The sequence below is a fragment of the Dermacentor variabilis genome, unplaced genomic scaffold, assembly GCF_050947875.1.
Source record: "Dermacentor variabilis isolate Ectoservices unplaced genomic scaffold, ASM5094787v1 scaffold_13, whole genome shotgun sequence".
NCBI classification, from domain to species: Eukaryota; Metazoa; Arthropoda; class Arachnida; order Ixodida; family Ixodidae; genus Dermacentor; species Dermacentor variabilis.
In genome coordinates this window covers 7,941,878-7,964,037 of record NW_027460291.1, presented here as the reverse complement: position 1 = coordinate 7,964,037, position 22,160 = coordinate 7,941,878, and the positions used below count along the sequence as shown (strand labels likewise).

Here is a 22,160-nt window from a genome sequence, read left to right as displayed (position 1 = left end):
ACACTTATTTAACCACTTCCTTACAACTGGTATGCTTCCTTTTACACCCATTTTTACACCCTTATGGGTGTTAAGAGGGGTGCTTTCTGCATTTACACCCACGGCCAAACCCTTTTAGCACCATTCTCGGTCAAAACACCCTATCTCAAGGGTGTATACTACACATAAGGTGCGACTTTGCTAGAAGAAGGGTGTTAAATCAACGACTGAAGGGTGTTGAACGCATTGATGCATAAACCTAAGTAACGTGTATGTATTGCATTTTTAATGCGAAAGCATTTTATGGCCTTTCATGTAGGAAAGATGGCGTCTCTGCAACAACCATCCATACGGGACCCTGCTCATGCCAATCTTGTCATTTCCCTTGAAAGCATTCAGAACCGCGCCGCCCTTTTATTCTCTCAAATTATTCACGTCATTCTAGCGCCACGTCCATGAAAAGAACACTAGGTCAACCTGACCTTTGGTTACGTCGTAGGTACCTTCGTCTCTGTATTTTTCATAGAATATGGTACTTTAACCCTTCTCTTAAAGAAAATATTTTCACCCCACCAAGTTATATCCTGTCTCGCATGGACCATCAACACAAAATTCATGTGCCATTCTTCCTTTTTGCGAAGAACAGCCACTGAATGGAAGCGCCTTTCCGTCTCCACAGTCTCAATTTGTGACACCACTAATTAAACATCGGTGTTCAAAGTGTGTTACAGTTTGATTTTCTATTCTTGCCCTGCACTGCAAATATTGCATACTTTCACCCCTTCTTTCTGTTGTATCTACTAGGCCTTGAAAGTATGTATAATAAAGCAATAAAATGTGACGTCATCAGCGTCTTGTATGACGTCAGTAGTGATACAGAAGGTAGTAAATAGAACAACGTTAATTGTGAGCAATTATGGGTAAATAATGTGTATTAGGGTGGAATAAATTCGGTTAAGGTTCGTACAAACTGTAGCAAGGTGGATTGCGGCAGATGAAGGTAGAATTGTAAAGGACACGTGACAATGTAGGACGTATCACGGTCACGTGATAATTGCAAGTGTACATCCATGAAGTCATTAAGTTTTCGCATTCCTAAGTGGCTGTCGATCTTTTTCTAGGATTCTGATGTTACTGGCATGACGGCCACTCCAAAATGTATCATTGAGAAAATGTACGCACTTTCACTTACAATTTAATTATCACTATATTTTGTGTCCACAATTATATTATCATGCAATTAAACACTTCTAAGACAAACTGCAATAGCAGAATGAAAACGCGCGAGCAACTTGCACAATTCTGCACGAATGTTTCGGTGTCCTTAAAAGCCCAACAAAAAGTGGCGAAATTAAAGAAGCTGTGTGGATACATTGCTGAACAAATAGGGACGTGCTGTTAGACGAGCCTCTGCTGTACAATGGCATCAACGCACAATTTGCTTGGGGAAGCCATAACGAAGACATATATAGCGGCGAGATCACGCTGCAAGTTCTCAAATCCGTATCTCCACGTACCTTGGCTAAGTTATTCAGAGTTTTACTAAGCTACTGGTCTGCTTTCTTAGCGCATCCTCGGACACAGTTTGTAAGGCTCAGCCTATATATTAGGGGCTGGTGCCGTCAAAGCTGTAATTGCTTGTCCACAGCATACGCTCTTACAAACACATTCTTCAGTCGCCTCATGAATGCTTACGCGTCGCTGTCACACGACCAAGATGTGAGGGTCTTTGTCGAGCCAGGATATCGCTGTAACTACGCTGTGACCTCGCAAGGTTGCTTCGTTCGGACGCAGCAAATAATCTAATCGCACCAGCAGAAGAGCGCCGATCGTCTCGCTCACGGTCCCGATTTGTGTACTGTACCCTCAGTCATGCAGTACAGACTGCGCCCCCCCCCCAAAAAAAAATGCTCGGCACAAAACGTAGTAACAACTACCCGCCTCACCGCTCTAGTTGGAGACCAGAACGAAGCAGCAGCAAACAGGCGGCCATGCGAGCAAGCAAACCTGTCAGAATAAACGTTCAATTTGCGCGGCCGCCCCCTGCCCAATGAAAAGCGACCGGAAGTGACGGGAGGACGCTGTACAGCCACATGCCGTCACTTCGGCGCGCGGCAGGACGGGAAGGCGGAAGCTACGCCATTATTGCATTCTCTCGCTACATGAAGTGCGTTCGCGTCTCGCCTGTGCGAAATAATTTTACACGTGTGATTAGTTTTGTGCGCGGTGTAGAAAAAGGTGTTGCCCGTGCTTTGTGTATTACTCGTGCTCCACTTCAAAGCAAAGCGTTCGTACGCACTGGAAGATGGATCCACGGACGCTGAGACGAGCAGTTGCAATGTGCCCTGTGTCGGCGGTCGGTAGTAGTGCCATAATGGGAATTTTCAGGCAAGTGCCCATTTATTTGGTATTTCTTTGGTGGGTTACGTGTTTTTCTTCGCTCTAGAAGTTTCTTACTCTGATCTCGTAGCATAATTCACTAATGTAAGAGCAAGAACAGCTGCACTCCTAGTAGGGCAAGTTAACTACCTCGATCGCGCCCCATCTTATATCGGGCGCGGTGCGCCTGCATAGTTACGCTTTGTTTCTCAGCGCTTGAACGTTCGTAGATGTGATTCTTTTCGTGCGTTCAGCGTGGCTTCTTGTAATGTGGCCGACCACTTTTGCGTCGCGTAGAAAAAGGACGACTGACTTTGCCACCTTTCGAAAGAACTGGCGCGGTATTGGTTACTCCCTGATGCGGTCGCGTGCTGCTGTTGCTGCTTGCCGAGCGCCTTTAGCATGTTTTCGGCTCGTTTTGTCTGTGCGTGTGTGCGTGCGCTCAGCTCGCTTTGTGTGCGTACGTGTGTGTGTGTGCGCGCGCGCGTACATGCCGGTTTGTATGGGCCGGCGTGCTTGCGTGCGTCTAGTGCGTACGTGTTTTGTGAGCTTGTTTCTGTGTGGGTCGCTGTGTGTGCGTGTCTGCCTGCATGTATGTGTGCTTGTTTGTGTTTATCAATGTGCGCGTGCGTGTTTTTGTGTCTGCGCTTTGAGAGTGCGTATATTTGTGTGCGCGCGAGTGCGTTTTGTGTGCGTGCATATGTATTGCATAAGGCCGGTAGAGTTTTACTCACAATAAAACTCTTCCAATTTGGTGCAGCGAGTGTTGCCGCCTGAAACCCGAGTTTGGTTTCAAGCCAACCTGGACAACTGCTGTATGAGGCGCCGTTTCTCAGGAGGATCAGTGGGAAGGCGTCAGGTATACGCTTCCTCCTTTTCCCTCCTCTGCCCTGATGAATTGATATCCTTGATTGTTATTCTAAAGGGAACGTTACATCCAGAGCATAAATAAATGATTAAGAAATCTGGTAGTGTGTTTCACCATTACACTAATTCTGATCTTAAAGACGTGAATTTCCGATTAGCCCACATTTCCGTTGATACAGACAACCGCTGAAATTGTGAACAGCAGGTTATTCGAGACGTCCTACGTATATAGCAATTGTCCTCAGGAGCTCTAATGAATTTTGAAAGTTTGGAGGGTTGTTGTTGTGCTTTAGAGGTATCATATGCAAGCTTTAGGTCTCTCCTGGTAGTTTGCATGCCCTTCGAGAGCTGTCGCCTATAGCCCTATTGAAATTCGTAACTACAGTTTGGAGAACTGGGGAAGCTGCAAGGCTTGTCCTGGCTCTCGAGAAAGTGTTTAAGCTGGAAGTGTAGGTTGAGGACTTTGGGGTTGGTCACACGAAGGCTTTTTTATGCCTTAGCAGTAGGAGTGTCAAAGGATAAAAAATGCAGTGTGTCAAGCGTGGGAAGCTGCTTATGTGGTAAAGGCTTGTGTGTTTGTTGTGTGTGCGTGTGTGTGTGCGCGCGCGCGTGAATGCATGGTTGCGTGTATGTGAATTCGCTCCTCACAAGGGAGTGTGTGTGTAAGTGAGCTACTTCTTTGCTGGTGCTATTTGCCAAAAATTGGGAAGAAAACACAATGATCAATATAACTTGAAATAATAAGCGATGCAAAGCATGCTGGCAGAGCAGCGACAGCAGCATATGAGCATACAAACGTGCAGCTGTGTGACAATGTTAATGCATGACTGCAACATCTGGAAGGAAGCTTGCTTCTTTTTCAGTAAGCAGCACAAAGTCCATGTTTTTTGCTTTTCTCGTGCAAATCAAAACGAGGCTCATTGCCAGTGATCTTGTCTTTCATTCTAATAGCATTTGTTTATCTCGAACTTAAAGCGTTGTTTCTCGCAGGTCATGCAAATGATAGCAGCATTTTGGTGCCCTCCATCAAGAGCAAGCCACTTGCATTCGCCTTCAGGTTGATGTCTTCTAGGAAGCAGTTGGGAAGACAACATTGTAAGTAGGTATAGGTGTGAAGCTTAATATAATAAGTCAAGTTATAATTTAAAACTCTGAGGCTCCTTGGCGGCCTAAGCTTGACATTATGTGCAGTTGTGTGTGTTTTTAAATATTGCCGATTGTACTGCATACTGCAGGTATGACTGCTGATCCAAAGGATACACTTGCATTTTCTTGATGGCCTTTCATAATGAGGATTTTCTTTGTGCAAGAATATTCACAGACTGGAGCATTCAAGCATGATATTCTTTATTGTGCATTCCCTGCTAATTTCGTATGACCTTCCTGGTACCAATGTTTTTGCAGGAAAGGAATGTTTCTTTACTCCATGCAATGAGCTTGTTATTTGCTCGTTGCATTACTCTGCTACCTTTAATTTAATCCCGTATAATTCTCAAAACCTTAAAATTTGAGCTGTTTTTATTTCAAATACAATATCAAGATGCGCCGGATTGCAATCTAGACTGCAAGGAATTTGAAGATATCACAAGAAACTAGGACCTCTCATGGGTGTTAAAAAACATTTCCGCAGGCATTGCGCCTATTTCTTGTACTGAGCTAGCTGCTCATGAATATTGCAAGCATATGTCATTTCACACAGTTTTCCAGGATATAGTAGGCCTATCATTGTCACTAAGCACAACCTTTCCTCATTTGCATCATGAAAATCTGCCTCATGCTTAATTTGGGACAAGTCTTGAAAAATGAATGTTTCATAATTTTGAAAATACACAAAGTATTGGTTGGGGCTTGGAAGTTTTCAGACAACTTGACCATGTTGAACCTAGCCATTACAAGACGAGAAATAAAACATGCACAGGAGGACTCATTCAATCAAATGCAATGCTGTGGTGATTTTCCATGTGGAAAAATGTACTTTTAGGCGGGAGAGGGTGGGTAGCCAATTTACAACCATAGCGACTCATGCGGGTAGTGGCAAAACAGGATGAGAAATGGTTGTGGCTCTGAGGTTCATTGAATATGAACACTTATATACAATCCCCCCCCCCCCCCCAATGAGGTGTAACCGTGCAAGATATTTCGGGTGGTAAAGATGATTTTTTTAGGAGACGAGAAATTTGAGGCTCTAGTTGAGAGGCTACATAAAGAAGGACCATGTATGTATTCGCAGAATAACATAAACTGCCCAGGAGGGGTATCACAGTTTAGAGCCTGAAGTAAAAAGTGGGAACATGACGAAGGATCATAAGTTTATTTAAACTTGTAATCTTTGGGAATACTACTTGTTACCATATCGCCAAGCTAACCCATTGAAAGAAAGGGGCCTGCTATAAGAAAAAATACTTAACACATGCTAAATTTTCAAGGAAAGTATGCCGAAATGTCAGTTCTTACTAAATTAGTAAATAAGAAATACACAATAAATTTCAGTATACAGAAATAGTCTAATAAACTTCATTGGAGAGTTGGAGATTGTTGGGCTGGATGCAGGTATTGCAGGGCAAATGAGAATGCCAGTGCGGGTTCCCTCATTTTCATTTTGTGTGCACTCTCTGTAAAACTACTCTTTGTCTCCTAGTGTAATAATGTGTAAAAACAGCCATTCTTTAATGTCTTGTGCATGTCACTCTTAATGTGCCATATCCCGTAAGGTTCTCAGCTGCAGTACTTATAAAGTGTAATGCAGAGATATATTGCAGATTTCATGTCAATTTATATTAAGGTCACATACACACTCTTGGACAAATGTCTGTTGAGAGATGTCATTGGTAGTGTCATTATATTTTCTTCACTCTTATTTTCTATGGTGAAAAGGCTACTGTAAATTTATTTGCTTTTGCTGTTGTATGTGCCTTGTATTCAAAGTGACATAGTGGTTTAGTGTTCACAGTAAATGCAATTCTTAAATTTGCAAAATAAAAATTTCTCCTACCTTTCACCTGTCTTGCCCAGTTGCCTGAGCTGTGCATTGTCCCCAGTCAGATTAAGTTTGTTACTTTCAGGAGCTTGTTGCCTTATCAAATTTTCCACAGTGTACATGTGTAATTGCACAGACTGAACTCTCATGATTCTCTTCTTATTTTGCTAATGCAGGACGCAAGATTCCAGCAACACCATGCGCTGCATTTATTGGTCAAGATGCTCAGAGAATGGAGTCCCTGCACCTCGTGGTTAACCATGAACATTTTTTTCTTTTGGAAAGCTAAACGTCATTTGCTGCATCAATTGCATTTTTGCAGCTCAGATGTGTACTATATTTTTATAATTTTCAATCAATTAATATTCACTGTGCAGTATAAAAAATGATGTACAGTGGGAAGGACAAGGACTGCGAGAGATGACATACACTGCGCTGACTTCCAAAAATATTTTATTGCGTTGCCACATAGTGTGTTTATACACAAGAGGGGTCGTGGGCGCAGAAAATGAAAGGCAGTCACAAGGGGTGTTCTAACAGCAAGTCAATGTACTAAGAACATGGTCACGAAAAAAAAAATCCCAATATCCATCTTGTGGAGATACAAGACTTCACTAGGGGTCAGCGTGATAGAGGGGGAACTAACGCACACACTACCCAATTTCCTGGTGAAATCAGCTTCAATAATGTACCGGGTGAGCTGTGTCTCGCTAGAACTTGCGTATCTTCAAAGAGGGACATACAGCAGGAGTCCCGGCAATGAATGCCCAAGTGGCCTTGAACGGTGTTATGGACGTTATAGTGCACTCTTAAACGATCATTTAGGCACCTGCCTGTCCGTCTAACGTATTTACTGCCTCAAAACGGGAATATGGTAAACCACATTCGGTGCACATATCGCAAAATCTTTTCTGTGCGCGACAGAGCAAGAACTCTGACGCGATTTAGGCGCGTTTACATGCTTACAGAGCTTTGCCAGCTTTTCCGGGGCTGAGAAAAGGACTGGGATTCCTGGAGGTTGCCGAATCTTCTTTAGCCTATCGGAGACATCATGCACATACGGTAGCACTGCGAACCTGTCTCTTTCAACCGGCTGGTTCCTTGACTGTGCTCATCACGTTTTGTGCCCTTCAGAAGCTGTTCCGCTATGGCTGAAATTAAGGCCAAAGGGTAGCCAACCCAAGAAAGGTGATCAACCTGTACAGCTATACTATCTTGCATTTCATGTGAGCAAGATTTATTGAGGCTGTTAACGAGGCAAAACTTCACAATACCTCGTTTAGCAAGCTTTGAATGTGCAGAGTTAAAGGGCAAGAGTGACTTCTTATTTCTCGGTTCAAAGCACTAGCACACCTGTTTGTTTTCAAGGCACTGCCTGAGATCTACAGGTTTTCCCGCTCAATTTAATCCAAGCGCCAGTCAATTTAATCCGAGCGCCAGTCAATTTAATCTAAGCGCCAGTGAATTTAATCCAAGTGCCAGTGATTTTAATCCGAGCGCCAGTCAATTTAATCCAAACGCCAGTCAATTTAATCCAAACGCCAGCCGAAATAATCCAAGCGCCAGTGAATTTAATGCAACACAACGGAATTCACGTACCTTTGGATTTCAAGATATCTGAAAATTTGCGAACATATTATGAGCTAACACATTGAAAATGAAAGAGCGGGGTGGTAGACCAGTAGCTATCCTGCCACGGGACTAACGACAACTTTTGGAGGTTTTGAAGCGAAAAGCTTCGAACACCGTGCATCTAGCGAGTCGGCGTGTCGGAATTGGCTCCGTGAACGTGTTCGGAGTCGAATTGGCTCCGTGAGCGTGTCGGAGTCGAATTGGTTCCATAAGCGTGTTCGGAGTCTGCGCAGGTGGCCACTGCCCCGCGCTATGCGTCATCGTTTGACGTTCGCCGCAAGCGCTTGTTTATCGCGCAGGCCGACGATATAACCGCTCGCTAGGGTATAGGTGTGCGCATTCAACATGGAAGGAGAAGAGAGCGATACTACCGATACAGAGAGCTGTGTTTATGGCTGTACAGAAATAGCAAGACAATGTGCCCAACAGTGATGAATAATGAAGTTTAATAATCCTGCATAGCTTATGGTATATATCATTGATAATCAATTTGTATAACTACAAAATTTGCATAAGGCACACGTATAGCATAACCACAGGCTAAATCATAAAGCATAACCATAAGCTGAACCGTCAGCAGATCCATAACTTAAACCATAAGCATATCCAGAAGTTAAACCGTAAGCATATCCAAGCCTAAATCATAAAGCATAACCATAAGCTAAACCGTAAGCATAACCATAGGCTAAATCATAAAGCATAACCATAAGCTAAACCATAACAGTCACGGAACCTTTTCGCTTCGAGATATCCAGGCTTAACCTTAGCTAAGCCCCAGCCAATTTTTTTTTATTTTCTACTTCGTTATGAGAGCGACAGAGAAGATGAACATTCTCCGAATTATTTGAGAGGAAACGTCAGCATGAGTACGTCGAGTTAATGGTACACATTCAATTTGGTCATGGCTATCAAACGATACAATAAAGGCTGATTCGAGGATAATCATTAGGCCCTCGCCGGGAGGCTTCGGTCGCTAGCGAATACGATTCATTATTGTACTGCGATATCCGCAGCCTCCAATCAAAGACCTTGTCATCGGTACCGCTAAAACAGTCATGAATACCATTTAATTGCATAACAAATATGGCCAAGCCACTAGTGATCACATGTGAAATACAATGCGCAGTTCGGGGTTCTTGGTGTTTTGTGCAACACGACGTCATATACATCCAATGAAATGCGATGAAACGAGTGACTCACTATGCCTACTATAAACTCGTATACTTAAGTCACTGGTGAATATTATTCACCTATTTTACTATCCCTGAGGCAGCTTTCCCTCGTGGGTGCCGTCAGTACTATCAATGAAGCTGTAGCACGATGAGTACTTTTGCGTTACCACTGCCAACTGATACCGCCGAGTTTTAAGTCATCCCTAGTGATGCGCTCACCGCGACGTTCTCGAATTTGCATGCAGAATAGCATGATAGATATGAAATGAAATGTAATTCAGGCGGCTATTCACTAACTATAATATGATAACTATAGGAAATACTAAGATTGATTGACTCTAGTGATGTAGAATCACTTTGTGTAGTTTGATGGTCAGAGCCATCATTCATGCACGCCGTGAATGGTATAAATGAAAGTGTCAATAAATGAGAGTTTTAATCAGTCAACATTCCTAATTTACATCGCAGAGCCATTAATGATCACTAGCGATAAGGTCTGTTCGGTGTTCTTGCACTTTTATGCTGCATAGCGTCATGTATGTCAAATGAAACTTTTAAACAATGATCCAATTATGATCATTTACGATCCCTGAGCATTTGGTCCGCTACCATTGCTACCTGATAGTGAAAGGTGAGTAGCGATCACTAGTGACAAGCTCAGTTCTTTGTTTTCGTACTCCTCGCAGCCTAAAGTCATGCGTATCAAATTAAAATTGAGTCAAATCGCAATACAAGTTTAAGAACTAGGAGGTGCTAAGCATTTGTCACTAGTGATTACGAGTCACTTTGGTATGGCGGCGGCAGCCATCAATCGTGCACGTAGTCATTGATATCTCAAAATGTTATTGAATTAGTATTTTCTCTACTACCATTGCTACCTGATAGTAAAGATTTATTAGTGATCACTAGTGATAAGCTCAGTTCAGCGTTCTGTTACAATTATAGTTTGTAGTGTCATGGATGTGAAATGATAATTCGAAGGATGATTCAAATTTTATAACCTGGGGTTACTAAAATTTAGTCACTAGCAATCACGAGTCACTTTGTCAATGGTAGCCATCATTCGTTCATGTTGCTATAGGTGAATATTTCTCCTCTGAGATTGCAGATGTGGTCGAAATACTGGTGGTCAATGGTGACTATGTTCACTTCAATTTTCTTGACTACTTGCAAATCACAGCCTCATGGACTCTAAATGAAAGGTCGCTCAAAAGGTAATTCGATTATGAAGGCTAGGAACTGACATGTATGAGCCAAATGACGCATAGGAGCCGAGGTGAGGTTATAGTTGCTAACTTTCTGAATTCTTAAGCCTTGTTTCACTAGAACGGTGCAAGAGGCACCAATTGACTTGAAGAAATAAATGGAAACAAAAATGATAGCGTAGCAGGAGCAACGCTTCATCAATTGGCTTGTAGTAGATTTATGTGCAAAAAATCTAATTCGATATTTAGCAGAAAGGGTTAGTATGTTTAAGTGCCTTTAAACTCTTGTGAAGCAATTGATTGCGTTGGAAAGACGACGCCTGTGAACCGTGCATGTAAACACTGACCATAGGAGCTACGCGTAAATATGTGAGAGGAAAACTTTATTGTTATAAAATAAAAACACTTTGTTGGAAGACTATCGACTTTCCTTCGAGTGCAGCACTGAGCAGTTTTCACATATCGTGGCACTCTAGGGCAGCTTACACAAACGTGTAGTTGTGCCTGTCGTAAGCGGCGCACTCAACTCGGAGGATGTGCTGCATTGACTCTCCTGCGGCCTCAACCAACAGTGCCCGGCGATGCTGTTTCTTGGAGATACCTGGTGGTGTCATGAAAAGACGGTCGCGCCGTTCAGCAAGAAGAGCCTTCACACCTGCCTTGAACTTCAAAAAAACTTCTTCGATTGGATTGAAGAATGGGCTGTAGGGTGGAAGTCGCTTCACTGAGTGCTCAGTAGTGGCCAAGAGAACCTCCTCAGCACGGCGGTGCGCTGGCGCGTTGTCAAACAAGAACACAGCTTCAGTGCCAGGTTCCTGGTGATGAACCTTCTTGGACAGATCACAGAGAAATTCTTTGAATACAGCCCAGTGGATCTTGTCCACTAAAGTCCAATGCAGAAGGCCATTTGCAGACATGCAAGCCAAAACATTTATATTCGCACCCTTTGTGCTGGTTGCAAGACGAATAGCTGGGGCGCCTAGTTTCGCTCTGCCAAAACTTCTTGCGCACCACACGTTGAAATTCGTTTCGTCGATGTGGTACCGCGTGACTGTGGTACCCTCGTTTTGAAGCCATTGAGCGAACTTGCGGCGCTCTTCCTTGGCATCAGGACGGTTACGGTCAACCGGCCTCTCAGTAATTAACTTAAGTGTATAACCATGCCCATCGAGAAGCCAATCGATGGTAGACTTGCTGATTTCGGTACCGGGAAACTTCTCTGTCAACGACATCCGGATTTGCATAAGCGTGAAGGATGGGTTCTTTTCTATAATTTCACGCAGGGTATTGACCACATCTCGGTCAAACTTTTTTGACGATCCACCACGTTTCTTGGCTGTTTCGCGATCTGTTGCGGTGATTGAGCGCACAGTCTTTATATTTATTCCCATTGTTTGGGCCAATTGCTTCAAGTCCCCACCTCGTCGGTACGCATTGATGATGCGGGAACGATCCACGGCAGAAACGCGAGCGTACTTGGTCTTTTGTTCATGAGGCATCTTTCTTGGTCGTCCAGCAGCTCGCACCTTGCCGGCTTCCATGGCACAAATTTTCAAAATATTCCCTTTACATTAAAGCTGAGGCGCGCCTCTCACGATGATCGCACAACGACTGACGCTGGTCATCTGCCTGTCATCTGCACGGAAGTGCTGCACCCCTGATAGAATCAGCCGCATGTCGTCTGCTTTAGTTAGAATGGTAGTCTTTCCTCTCGAAGATTAGTTCAAGAATTTAAGTTTTGTACAAAGCTGCCATAATTCCCAGACGCAAGCTCTTACGGTCTTTACTAGCCGGTATAACGAAGTGCCTCGTTTACAATATCCAGACAATCGTGGTCACACTCCATAGACCACTGCAACTTCATTGGTCGTCTGCTCGCGCCCTGCAAGAAATGGCTTTCACTATCTTGAACCTTCTGCGAAATTTGAGCGAGACACATTCGACAAATATCAGTCAAGCTTCGTTTCGCCTCCTTGCGTTCACTGGTGCAACTTGACGCGTTAGCACAAATTATTAGGCTGATGAATAAAAATTACTTTGAATTTTTTCTCTACATCAAAGCACTTTGATGCTCGGAAGTCTAGCTTTTGCAAAACCCACCTAGCTTCTTGCGAGCCCATACTATACAGGGATGGTCTTACTTTTGCCTAGGCAGTAGCATATGGCAAATACCGGAAGCGAAACTGTGATACTCAAACGGGAAAATTCATTTTGGCCATTTGAAGGGCTTCTTAAAGTCGAAACACGAAAGTGGCAGGCTCATGGCGGTCGCGGGAGTAAGCTTTGCCGCAGTTCAAGATTCGCCACTTTTGTCAGCCATTGATGAAGCCCAGGAACGCCTGGCCTTTGCTTCACAAGCACGCATCCAGCGGACGCACACAGTGAACAGAATTATACAGGAATATTGACAAGAAGAGAGCATCCCATACGATGGACCTGACTAATGTCCACAAGCAATGACTGAGAGAGATGACGATAAGCAAGGCCATATATACAAATTAAGCTCTCCCTGAAAGGAATAATGTACGCAGAAACACGTCAAAGCAAAACAAATGCAACCGTTCTCGGCATTTATCATTTACCCTGTTATTAGTACGGCCCTCTTTAGGTGAAGGAAAACAAAACACAATTTGTAGTGCACGCAGGTATGCTTGCTTTTCAAGAGGCGTGATGCTTTTAAAAAAAAATTATTGTAAAGCGCTTCTTGCCGATTGCATCTTGAGCAATTGTGTCCATTCCAGTTTTTTTGGGCGTTTCGTCGTTTGTTGCCGCCCTTTTTACTCATTCACATCATTCGCCTTTTCAAAAAATTTGTTAGAACAGCAAACCTTTAAATGGGCCACCTTTCTCTGAACGTATCAGACCTGTGAAAACGTTCTGCACGCATCACAGCTACTATATGCATTGTAAAGCACCCTGAACGTCCTGTTGACTTCATAGCGTAATACCGCAGTTTACATATATGTGACGTACGGGAAATGTGATGTGATCTGTCATCTCCAGGGGCCAAACCATATGAGATCCTACACAGCGTAATCTAATTACGCTGCTAACGACTTTTCGTGAGATGCCCTTACAGGGAAGAATTGTATATACCCGGCAAACAGAACTGTGCAAAATCACTATTTATTGCTAATGACTTGCTGATGTTCTTTATATTCTTCAAATTATTGCTGGTTTATCGAAACTTTACCCAATTGCAGCGCGTACAAGTAGACTCTGTAATGGTAAAAAGTTATTGATATTTACTACTGGCTCAAACTTCTCATTTCATGATTGTCCTAACTTAATCACCTTTTGAGCAATGTTTCATTTTAAGTGCATGAAGCTGTGATTTGTGAGTAGTCGAGAAAATTAAACTGAACGTAGTCACCATTAACCACCAGTAATTCGATCCCATCAGCAATCTCCGAGGAAAGCAATTAGGGGAACACATTCAATACCTGTGGCAAAATGATCGAATGGTGGCTACCGCTGTCATAACAAAGTGATTCGTGATTACTAGGGACTAATTCTTATCATCTCCATGTTATTAATCTTGAATCATCGTTTGAATTGCCATTTGACATGCATGACGCTATGCAGCATAAAAGTGCCAGAACACCGAACAGAGCTTATCGCTAGTGATCACTAATGGCTGTGCGATGTAAATTAGCAATGTTGACTGATTAAAACTCATTTATTGACACTTTCATTTATACCATTCACGGCGTGCATGAATGATGGCTCTGACCGTCAAACTACACAAAATGATTCTTCATCACTAGAGTCAATCAATGTTGGTATTTCCTATAGTTATCAAATTATAGTTAGTAAATAGCCGTCTGAATTACATTTCATATCTATCACGCTATTCTGCATGCAAATGCGAGAACATCGCGGTGAGCGCATCACTAGGGATGACTTAAAACTCGGCGGTATCAGTTGGCAGTGGTAACGCAAAAGTACTCATCGTGCTACAGCTTCATTGATAGTACTGACGGCACCCACGAGGGAAAGCTGTCTCAGGGATAGTAAAATAGGTGAATAATAATCACCAGTGACTTAAGTATACAAGTATATAGTAGGCATAGTGAGTCACTCGTTTCATCGCATTTCATTGGATGTATATGACGTCATGTTGCACAGAACACCAAGAACCCCGAACTGCGCATTGTATTTCCCTTGTGATCACTAGTGGCTTGACCATATTAGTTATGCAATTAAATAAGTATTCATGACTTTTTTAGCGATACCAATGACAAGGTCTTTGATTGGAGGCTGTGGATATCGCAGTAGAATAGTGAATCGCATTCGCTAGCGACCGAAACCTCCCGGCGAGGGCCTAATGATTATCCTCGAATCAACCTGTATTGTATCGTTTGATAGCCATGACCAAATCGAATGTGTACCATTAACTCGACGTACTCATGCTGACGTTTCCTCTCAAATAATTCGGAGAATGTTCATCTTCTGTGTCGCTCTCATACCGAAGTAGAAAATAAAAAAAAATTGGCTGGGGCTTAGCTGAGGTTAAGCCTGGATATCTCGAAGCGAAAAGGTTCGGTGATGCTTATGGTTTAGCTTATGGCTATGCTTTATGATTTAGCCTATGGTTATGCTTACGGTTTAGCTTATGGTTATGCTTTATGATTTAGCCTTGGATATGCTTACGGTTTAACTTATGGATATGCTTACGGTTTAAGTTATGGATCTGCTGAAGGTTCAGCTTATGGTTATGCTTTATGATTTAGCCTATGGTTATGCTATACGTGTGCCTTATGCAAACTGTGTAGTTATGCAAATTGATTATCAATGATATATACCATAAGCTATGCAGGATTATTAAACTTCTTTATTCATCACTGTTGGGCACATTGTCTTGCGATTTCTGTACAGCCATAAACACAGCTCTCTGTATCGGTAGTATCACTCTCTTCTCCTTCCATGTTGAATGCGCACGCCTATACCCTAGCGAGCGGTTATATAGTCGGCCTCCGCGATAAACAAGCGCTTGCGGCGAACGTCAAACGATGACGTATAGCGCGGGGCAGTGGCCACCTGCTCCGACTTCGAACACGCTTATGGAACCAATTCGACTCCGACACGCTCACGGAGCCAATTCGACTCCGAACACGTTCACGGAGCCAATTCCGACACGCCGACTCGCTAGATGCACGGTGTTCGAAGCTTTTCGCTTCAAAACCTCCAAAAGTTGTCGTTAGTCCCGTGGCAGGATAGCTACTGGTCTACCACCCCGTTCTTTCATTTTCACGGTGTTACCTCATAATATGTTCGCAAATTTTCAGAAGTCTTGAAATCCAAAGGTTCTTGAATTCCGTTGTGCTGGATTAAATTCACTGACGCTTGGATTATTTCGGCTGGTGTTTGGATTAAATTGAGTGGCGTTAGGATTAAGTTAACTGGCGCTCGGATTATTATCACTGGCACTGGGATTAAATTGACTGGCGCTTAGATTAAATTAACTGGCGCTCGGGTTAAATTGACTGGCACTTGGATTAAATTGAGCGGGAAAACCTGTAGAAAGCGCAAAGAATCATCAATGGTGACCTCATTTATTACTTCAAGACGCTGCAGCTCTCAAAGATCACCAAGTCTCCCAAAGCAGCAGGCTCTAAAGCGTGATCAGTGCAATCAATAAATACCAGGTAATCGTCCACAAACCTGCACACTTTGACAACGTGAGACGCATCCAGGTGACATTGAATGTTTCAATCATGATTAGCTAGATAAATATCAGTATCGGCGCCAAGCATGATCCTTCACAATATACAAGTAAATGGTGTTTGTATAGAATCATGCCTCACGCCGCAACTATGTGATATTTATCTAGCTCATGATTTCGATATTGAAGGTCACCTAGATGCATCTGCTGTCAAAGTGTGCAGGTTTGTAAATGCCTACATGGTATTTATTGATTGCACTGATCACGCTTTCGAGCCTGCTGCTTCGGGAGTCTTGGAGATGTTTAAGAAAGCCTCTAGAACTAACGCATGAGGTCCCTAATGATGATTCCTCGCGCTTTGTAGATCTGAGGCTGGTGCTTCGAACCGACAAGGAAGAAGTCACTCTTGCCCTTTAACTCTGCACACTCAAACCTCGTTAAATGAGGTATTAAAAGTATTGCATCCTTAACAGCCTCAATAAATCTTGCTCACACGAGATGCAACATAGTCTTGCTGCACAGGTTGATCGCCTTTCTAGGGTTGACTACCCTTTGGCCTTAATTTCAGCCATAGCGGAACAGCTTCTGAGGGGTACAAACCATGATGAGCCTGCTCAGTCAAGGAACCAGCCGGTTGAAAGACATCGGTTCGCAGTGCCACCGTATGTGCATGATGTCTCCGATAGGCTAAAAAAGATTCAGCAACCTCCAGGAATCACAGTCCTTTTCTCAACCCCGGAAAAGCTGGCAAAGCTCTGTAAGTGTGTAAACGCGCCTGAATCGCGTCAGAGTTCTTGCTCTGTGGGGCACAGAAAACGTTTTGCGATATGTGCAACGAATTTGGTTTATCATATTCCCTTATTTTGAGGCAGTAAATACGTTGGACGGACAGGCGGGTGCATAAATGATCGTTTAAGAGTGCACTATAACGTCCATAACACTGTTCAAGGCCACTTCGGTATCCATTGCCCTGGAACTGGCTGCGTGCCCCTCTTTGAAGATACGGAAGTTTTAGCGAGACACAAGTCATCCGGGAAATTATAGAAGCAAATTTCACCAGAAAACTGGGTAGTGTGTGCGTTAGTGCCCCCTCTATCACGCTGACCCTAGTGAAGTATTGTATTTCATGAGATAGAAACTATAATGTTTCATTTTTTTCAGGTGACCACGTGCTTAGTACAATGACTTGCTGTTAGACGCCCCTTGTGAATCATTTTCTGCGCATGCCCGCTCTTCTATACATACACACAATGTGGCAACGCAATAAAATATTATTAGAAGTCTGCGCAGTATGTCGTCTTTCGCAGTCCTTGTAATTCACGCTGTACGTAATTTTTTCTCATTAATTGCCAACTATCCCAAGAAAGCACCTTTTTCAGTACATTTATATTGTTTGATACGACCATTTGCTGGCAAATGTTAACAGTGTGATATTTAACTTGAACTTTTACATGACTGCCTGTGTTCTTTTAGTAACCAGAATATGGCTAATTTATTGAAGTATATTTGCTAATTTGCATACTCGCATGCTACAGCAAGCCCTAATCTTGTATTATTGCATCTAAGTGCAAATAATTTAGAAATTTACTATGTATTTTAAAACACTGTCCACCGTTCGTGCTCAGCAATATCGTTTACTCAACAGTGGTTTGCTTTTATCAGGACTTCTACTGCACTTTGCACCCACACAATAGTAAATGTGGAATATTCACTCTTGATTTATAGTAAGAAAAGAACCTATTTTCAAACTACATATTGTATATGTACCAGTGCCTTCGGGTTACAAGACAAAAATTTATAGAAACTGGAATTGTAGTTAGAAAATCTGCTACACAGCACCTTTAGCACAGAGAACTCTCGTTTCACAAAAGAGGACAAACTATGTAGGCACTAAAAAATTCTACATATTTTTCGTGCTCAAGTAATCTTGTTAGAAAGAGAAAATTAGCAATAATGCTGCTGGCTTAAGCCTCACTTAAAGCACGTCTACGCTTGGAAAGTATTGTTTCAGTCCGAAAAATGTTGGCCAGTTATGCTTATATCGACTTTCCAAACTTTTCATAATGCTTTGCGATTACATTAGTTTACAAAATAACAGGTGTCTTGTGCGTTTGCTCTGCATTTCAATTGGTTCCCTAATTCACCTTTGCAATATCCCTTTTTTTTTCAAGGCATCAAAACTTGAATTTTCGTTCATTGAGCCTTATACTGAAAATTTATTCCTTTATGTGGCCCGAAACACTGCGAGGTCAACTCAGGCTCTTTCAGTGCCGCTATACATAGTTTCTTCTCTAAGAACAGATTTGATCAATACATATATTTTAGATACCTTTGCGGGAAATGTACATGTTCTTGTACTTACCGATGTGTTTGGTGATTGTGCATGTTTATATTTCCTGTGGTTTATGTATATCTTGTACTCTGTATTGCAGCATGCAATAAATATATTTACATTTTTCTTGAAAATGCAGCATATATCGTACCAGTCTGTGTTGCATGTTATGTGGATCTGGAAATCGTGATAACCGTTGGTGTTGATGTACATGCTCAAAAGTGACATTTGCTAGGTTTTATTTGTGCAGCGAAGACAGATTTTGCAATATACACCGTTAATTACTAATATGTAATGTGATCCACACGTATAGTTGTGTGTGTGCCCATCGAAGCTTCAAGGTCGGCTGTTCGACGGTGCGTTTGGTAGCCGAACTTGAACCTTTGGACACACGCGAGAGTTACGCGTGGATCGCTGTACATAGTAGTAATTGAAGGCGTGTACTGCCGAACCTGCCTTCCATACACACTAGAAATAAAAGGGTGTACACCCTTCCAACACCCTCATAGATGGATGTTAATATGGACTTGCACCCCTACACCCTAAATTTATTTTGCTGGACACCCTTCCTCTAGGGTGCTATAATGGCACCCCAACTGTAGGGTGTAGACAACAGCACCCTTAGGGTGTTCGTCTGGCGACAAACTGATTTACACCCTTAAGGGTGTTAAAATGCTTAGCGTGTACAAACTGGAAGATAGCAAAGTAGTGCCTGTCTTTAAGAAAGATAACTAGAGTTCTAGGGAAAATTACCGTTCTATATCACTAACGTGCATTTCCTTAAAAATGTTAGAAGACATTATCGCATCCCATATATATTCTAATCTTGATTATAATAACTTTTTACTCGAAATAGTATGGTTGCCGAAATGTATTTTCTTGCGAAACCCTACTACCATAATTCACGTCAGATTTACACTTTGTTATCAATAGTAATATGGAAACTGACTGCATATTTTTGGACATCTCGAAAGCTTTCGATCGTGTAAACCATAGTGGCCTGTATCAAAGATCTCTGCGCATAAACTTGACTCACTAACCCTATCATGGATTCGTAATTGTCTTTCTAATCGCGAACACTTCCCTGTTGTTGCTAAATTTTCGTCTGCCGGGTCTGACGTACCCTCCGGTCTACCTCAAGGCAGTGTACTCGGAGCTCTTCTCTTCTTAATTTACATCAACGACTTACCGAACAATATATCCTCTTCTGTGCGATTATTTGCTGACGACTGCATTGCATATCGTTCGATTAACTGTTCCGCCGAACACGCGGCACTCCAAAATGATCTTGCGCATATCAGTGATTGGTGCGCTACGTGGCTCACGTCCCTAAACGTGTCGAAGTGCAAAGTAGTTTCCTTTTCTCGAAAAACTGTTAACTCTCACTTTTCTTATCATTTAGATTCTAACATAGTTGACCACATCACAGCATATAAGTGCTTAGGAGTGCTCCTTACGCACAATCTGTCATGAACTAATCACATCACCTCCATTTCAGCTAACGCCTCCAGATCATTAGAATTTCTGCGCCGCAACTTAAGAACTGCGCCTTCACCACTAAGAAAAGTAGCTTGTATAACTATTGTACAGGAACAAATTGAGTACGCCTCTTGTAAATGGTCTCCTCGTCAAAAATACCTCATCGAACACCTAGAGAGCATCCAGAATAGCAGTGTGTTCAATGCGGCTGGTTGGTTCACCTTTAGAATAAAAACAGGAACAGCCCAACACAGGACGAGCAAGTAAACAGGAATGAATTATGGGGTTTTACGTGCCAAAACCACTTTCTGATTATGAGGCACGCCGTAGTGGAGGACTCCGGAAATTTTGACCACCTAGGGTTCTTTAACGTGCACTTAAATCTAAGTACACGGGTGTTTTCGCATTTAGACCCCATCGAAATGCGGCCGCCATGGCCGGAATTCGATCCCGCGACCTCGTGCTCAGCAGCCCAACACCATAGCCACTGAGCAACCACGGCGGGTAAGTAAACAGGACAGAGCGCTATGTCCTGTTCACGCGCTCATCCTGTGTTGCGCTGTTCCTGTTTTTATCCGGAATAGAGCGAGCTGTTTCATTTCGAAAAATTATAGTAACCAGTCAAGGGTAAACCAAATAAAAGTTGATCTTTCGTGCGACCACTCACTACTCCCCGCGATATTGCCCTTATATTACTATTTCATAGATTCATTCACACAGTTGACCTAACCTTATCAAACCTTAACAAACATACTCGACGTCACAAAGACTAAACGACCAGTTCAGCTACACCCGGATTTATGACAACACAAACGGTTTTAATTTTTAAGCTTTGCCTCGTTTATGGAACGCTCTACCAGATAACATCGCTTGCCAATGTGAACACAGTGCATTTCGCAATCTTCTATTCGATCAATATGCCGCTTTCTAAGACGTCGTGCTTGCTTCCAATTTCTTTCCTGAATGTTCCTACAGGTTAATAAAACAATTTCAGTGACCCTAATTTTTACTATACTTACTACTATATACATGGAAAAACGTCTATATTCTTATTAGGCTATTATGGTATTGTGTTTACTGTTTATTGTTATTGCTCTACATATGGTATTTGCTAATGTCATATTAATTTTCGAAGTTGCGTGAATATTCCTTTCATTATGCTGATGTTTCTTTTTTTTATTCCATACACAGATGTTACCGTATTTCCCCCTTACACAATGCCTTCTCGAAGGCCTGTAAGGTACATGTAAATAAATAAATAAATAAATAAACATGTATTTGCGCAACGATCACAGTTCTTTTGGAAAACTCGTTTACTGCTCTACCAAGTGGCTAAACCGACTCGTGTTGTTATTTTGGAAGTTCCGTAATGGTGCGTGGTCAGAAGTCCCGTACAACTGCGCATATAGAGCGGAGCACGCTGCGGTTCTAGACATACTGCGCACGCCGCAGACAAACACCCACAGTAGCACAGCAGAAAAGTGGCTACATTAGGTGGGTCTACTGATTACTGTAGAAGCGTTATTCAAAACACACGTAATTATTTTCCGCTTCCGGCGGCGTTTTCTCTACTTCCTTTTTAAACAAAAAGGTGACTCCTTGTGACTCTTGTTTCCAGTTGCCAGTTTTGCACGAAAAGTGCTGAACAATTAGGGAAAAGCCACACGACTTAATGCGTGGCAATCATATATCTTATTGATTTAACGTTTATTGCAGGGTCTGATGATGGACGCTGTTTCGCAGTATTTTATGTTTCACCTTTTCTAACCCGTATCGTGGGTATATGGTTCCGAGGTTCTGCCAGCGTCGCGGCAAGCAATCACTCGAGGAAATAATGATGCAAAAGCAAAAGTTAAACGCAACTATTGTTTTCTCCGGACCTCAACTTATTCCACGAGAATACAGACCAGCTGAATATTAACTGAATCGCCTTCCTGGTCCCTGGATCAGTCTAAACAAAGAAGATTGAACTAACGAAGCAACAGCAATGCGCATGATCGTTGTAAAGAGATTGACACCTGAATTCATCTCTAGCTAATCGCGCGGGCCCCGAATCAATGAGAAAAGTGGCCTTCACAGCCCAGGAGATGCCCATAACTACTGCCATCCAAAAAAAGAGTGAAAAAGTTGACAACCATTTCACTCTGTGAATACAGAATAACAGCGAAAGCTGATGACAGTCAAAGCTCTCAAACGAAAAGCAACGTTCTTTACTTCCGCCGCGGGTCGGCCCGAAGATAGTGCAACGCCGGGCCGGCCCCCGCCGGAGGTGAAGCAGGCGTCGAGCACTCCCCAAACGTGGGCCGATCGCGACGGTGTGCAATGCCGGGCCGACCCGCGGTGGAGGTGAAGCAGGCGTTAAGCACACCCCACACGTGGGCCCATCCCGAAGATCCTGAATGGTGCATTACAGTTTCCCGACGCCACAGGGGTATGTGAAATTGAGCCTGGACCCTTTCTGCACTTGATCACC

General features: G+C 42.8%; 1 long non-coding RNA gene across 1 annotated transcript; it reads left to right on the top strand.

The window, feature by feature from the left end:
- Positions 1–3,117: 3,117 nt before the first annotated feature.
- On the top strand, positions 3,118–7,064 carry LOC142566718 (uncharacterized). The gene is made up of 3 exons (XR_012825115.1): positions 3,118–3,217; positions 4,216–4,320; positions 6,379–7,064. It is a non-coding gene; the product is annotated as an uncharacterized LOC142566718 (long non-coding RNA).
- Positions 7,065–22,160: the final 15,096 nt, after the last annotated feature.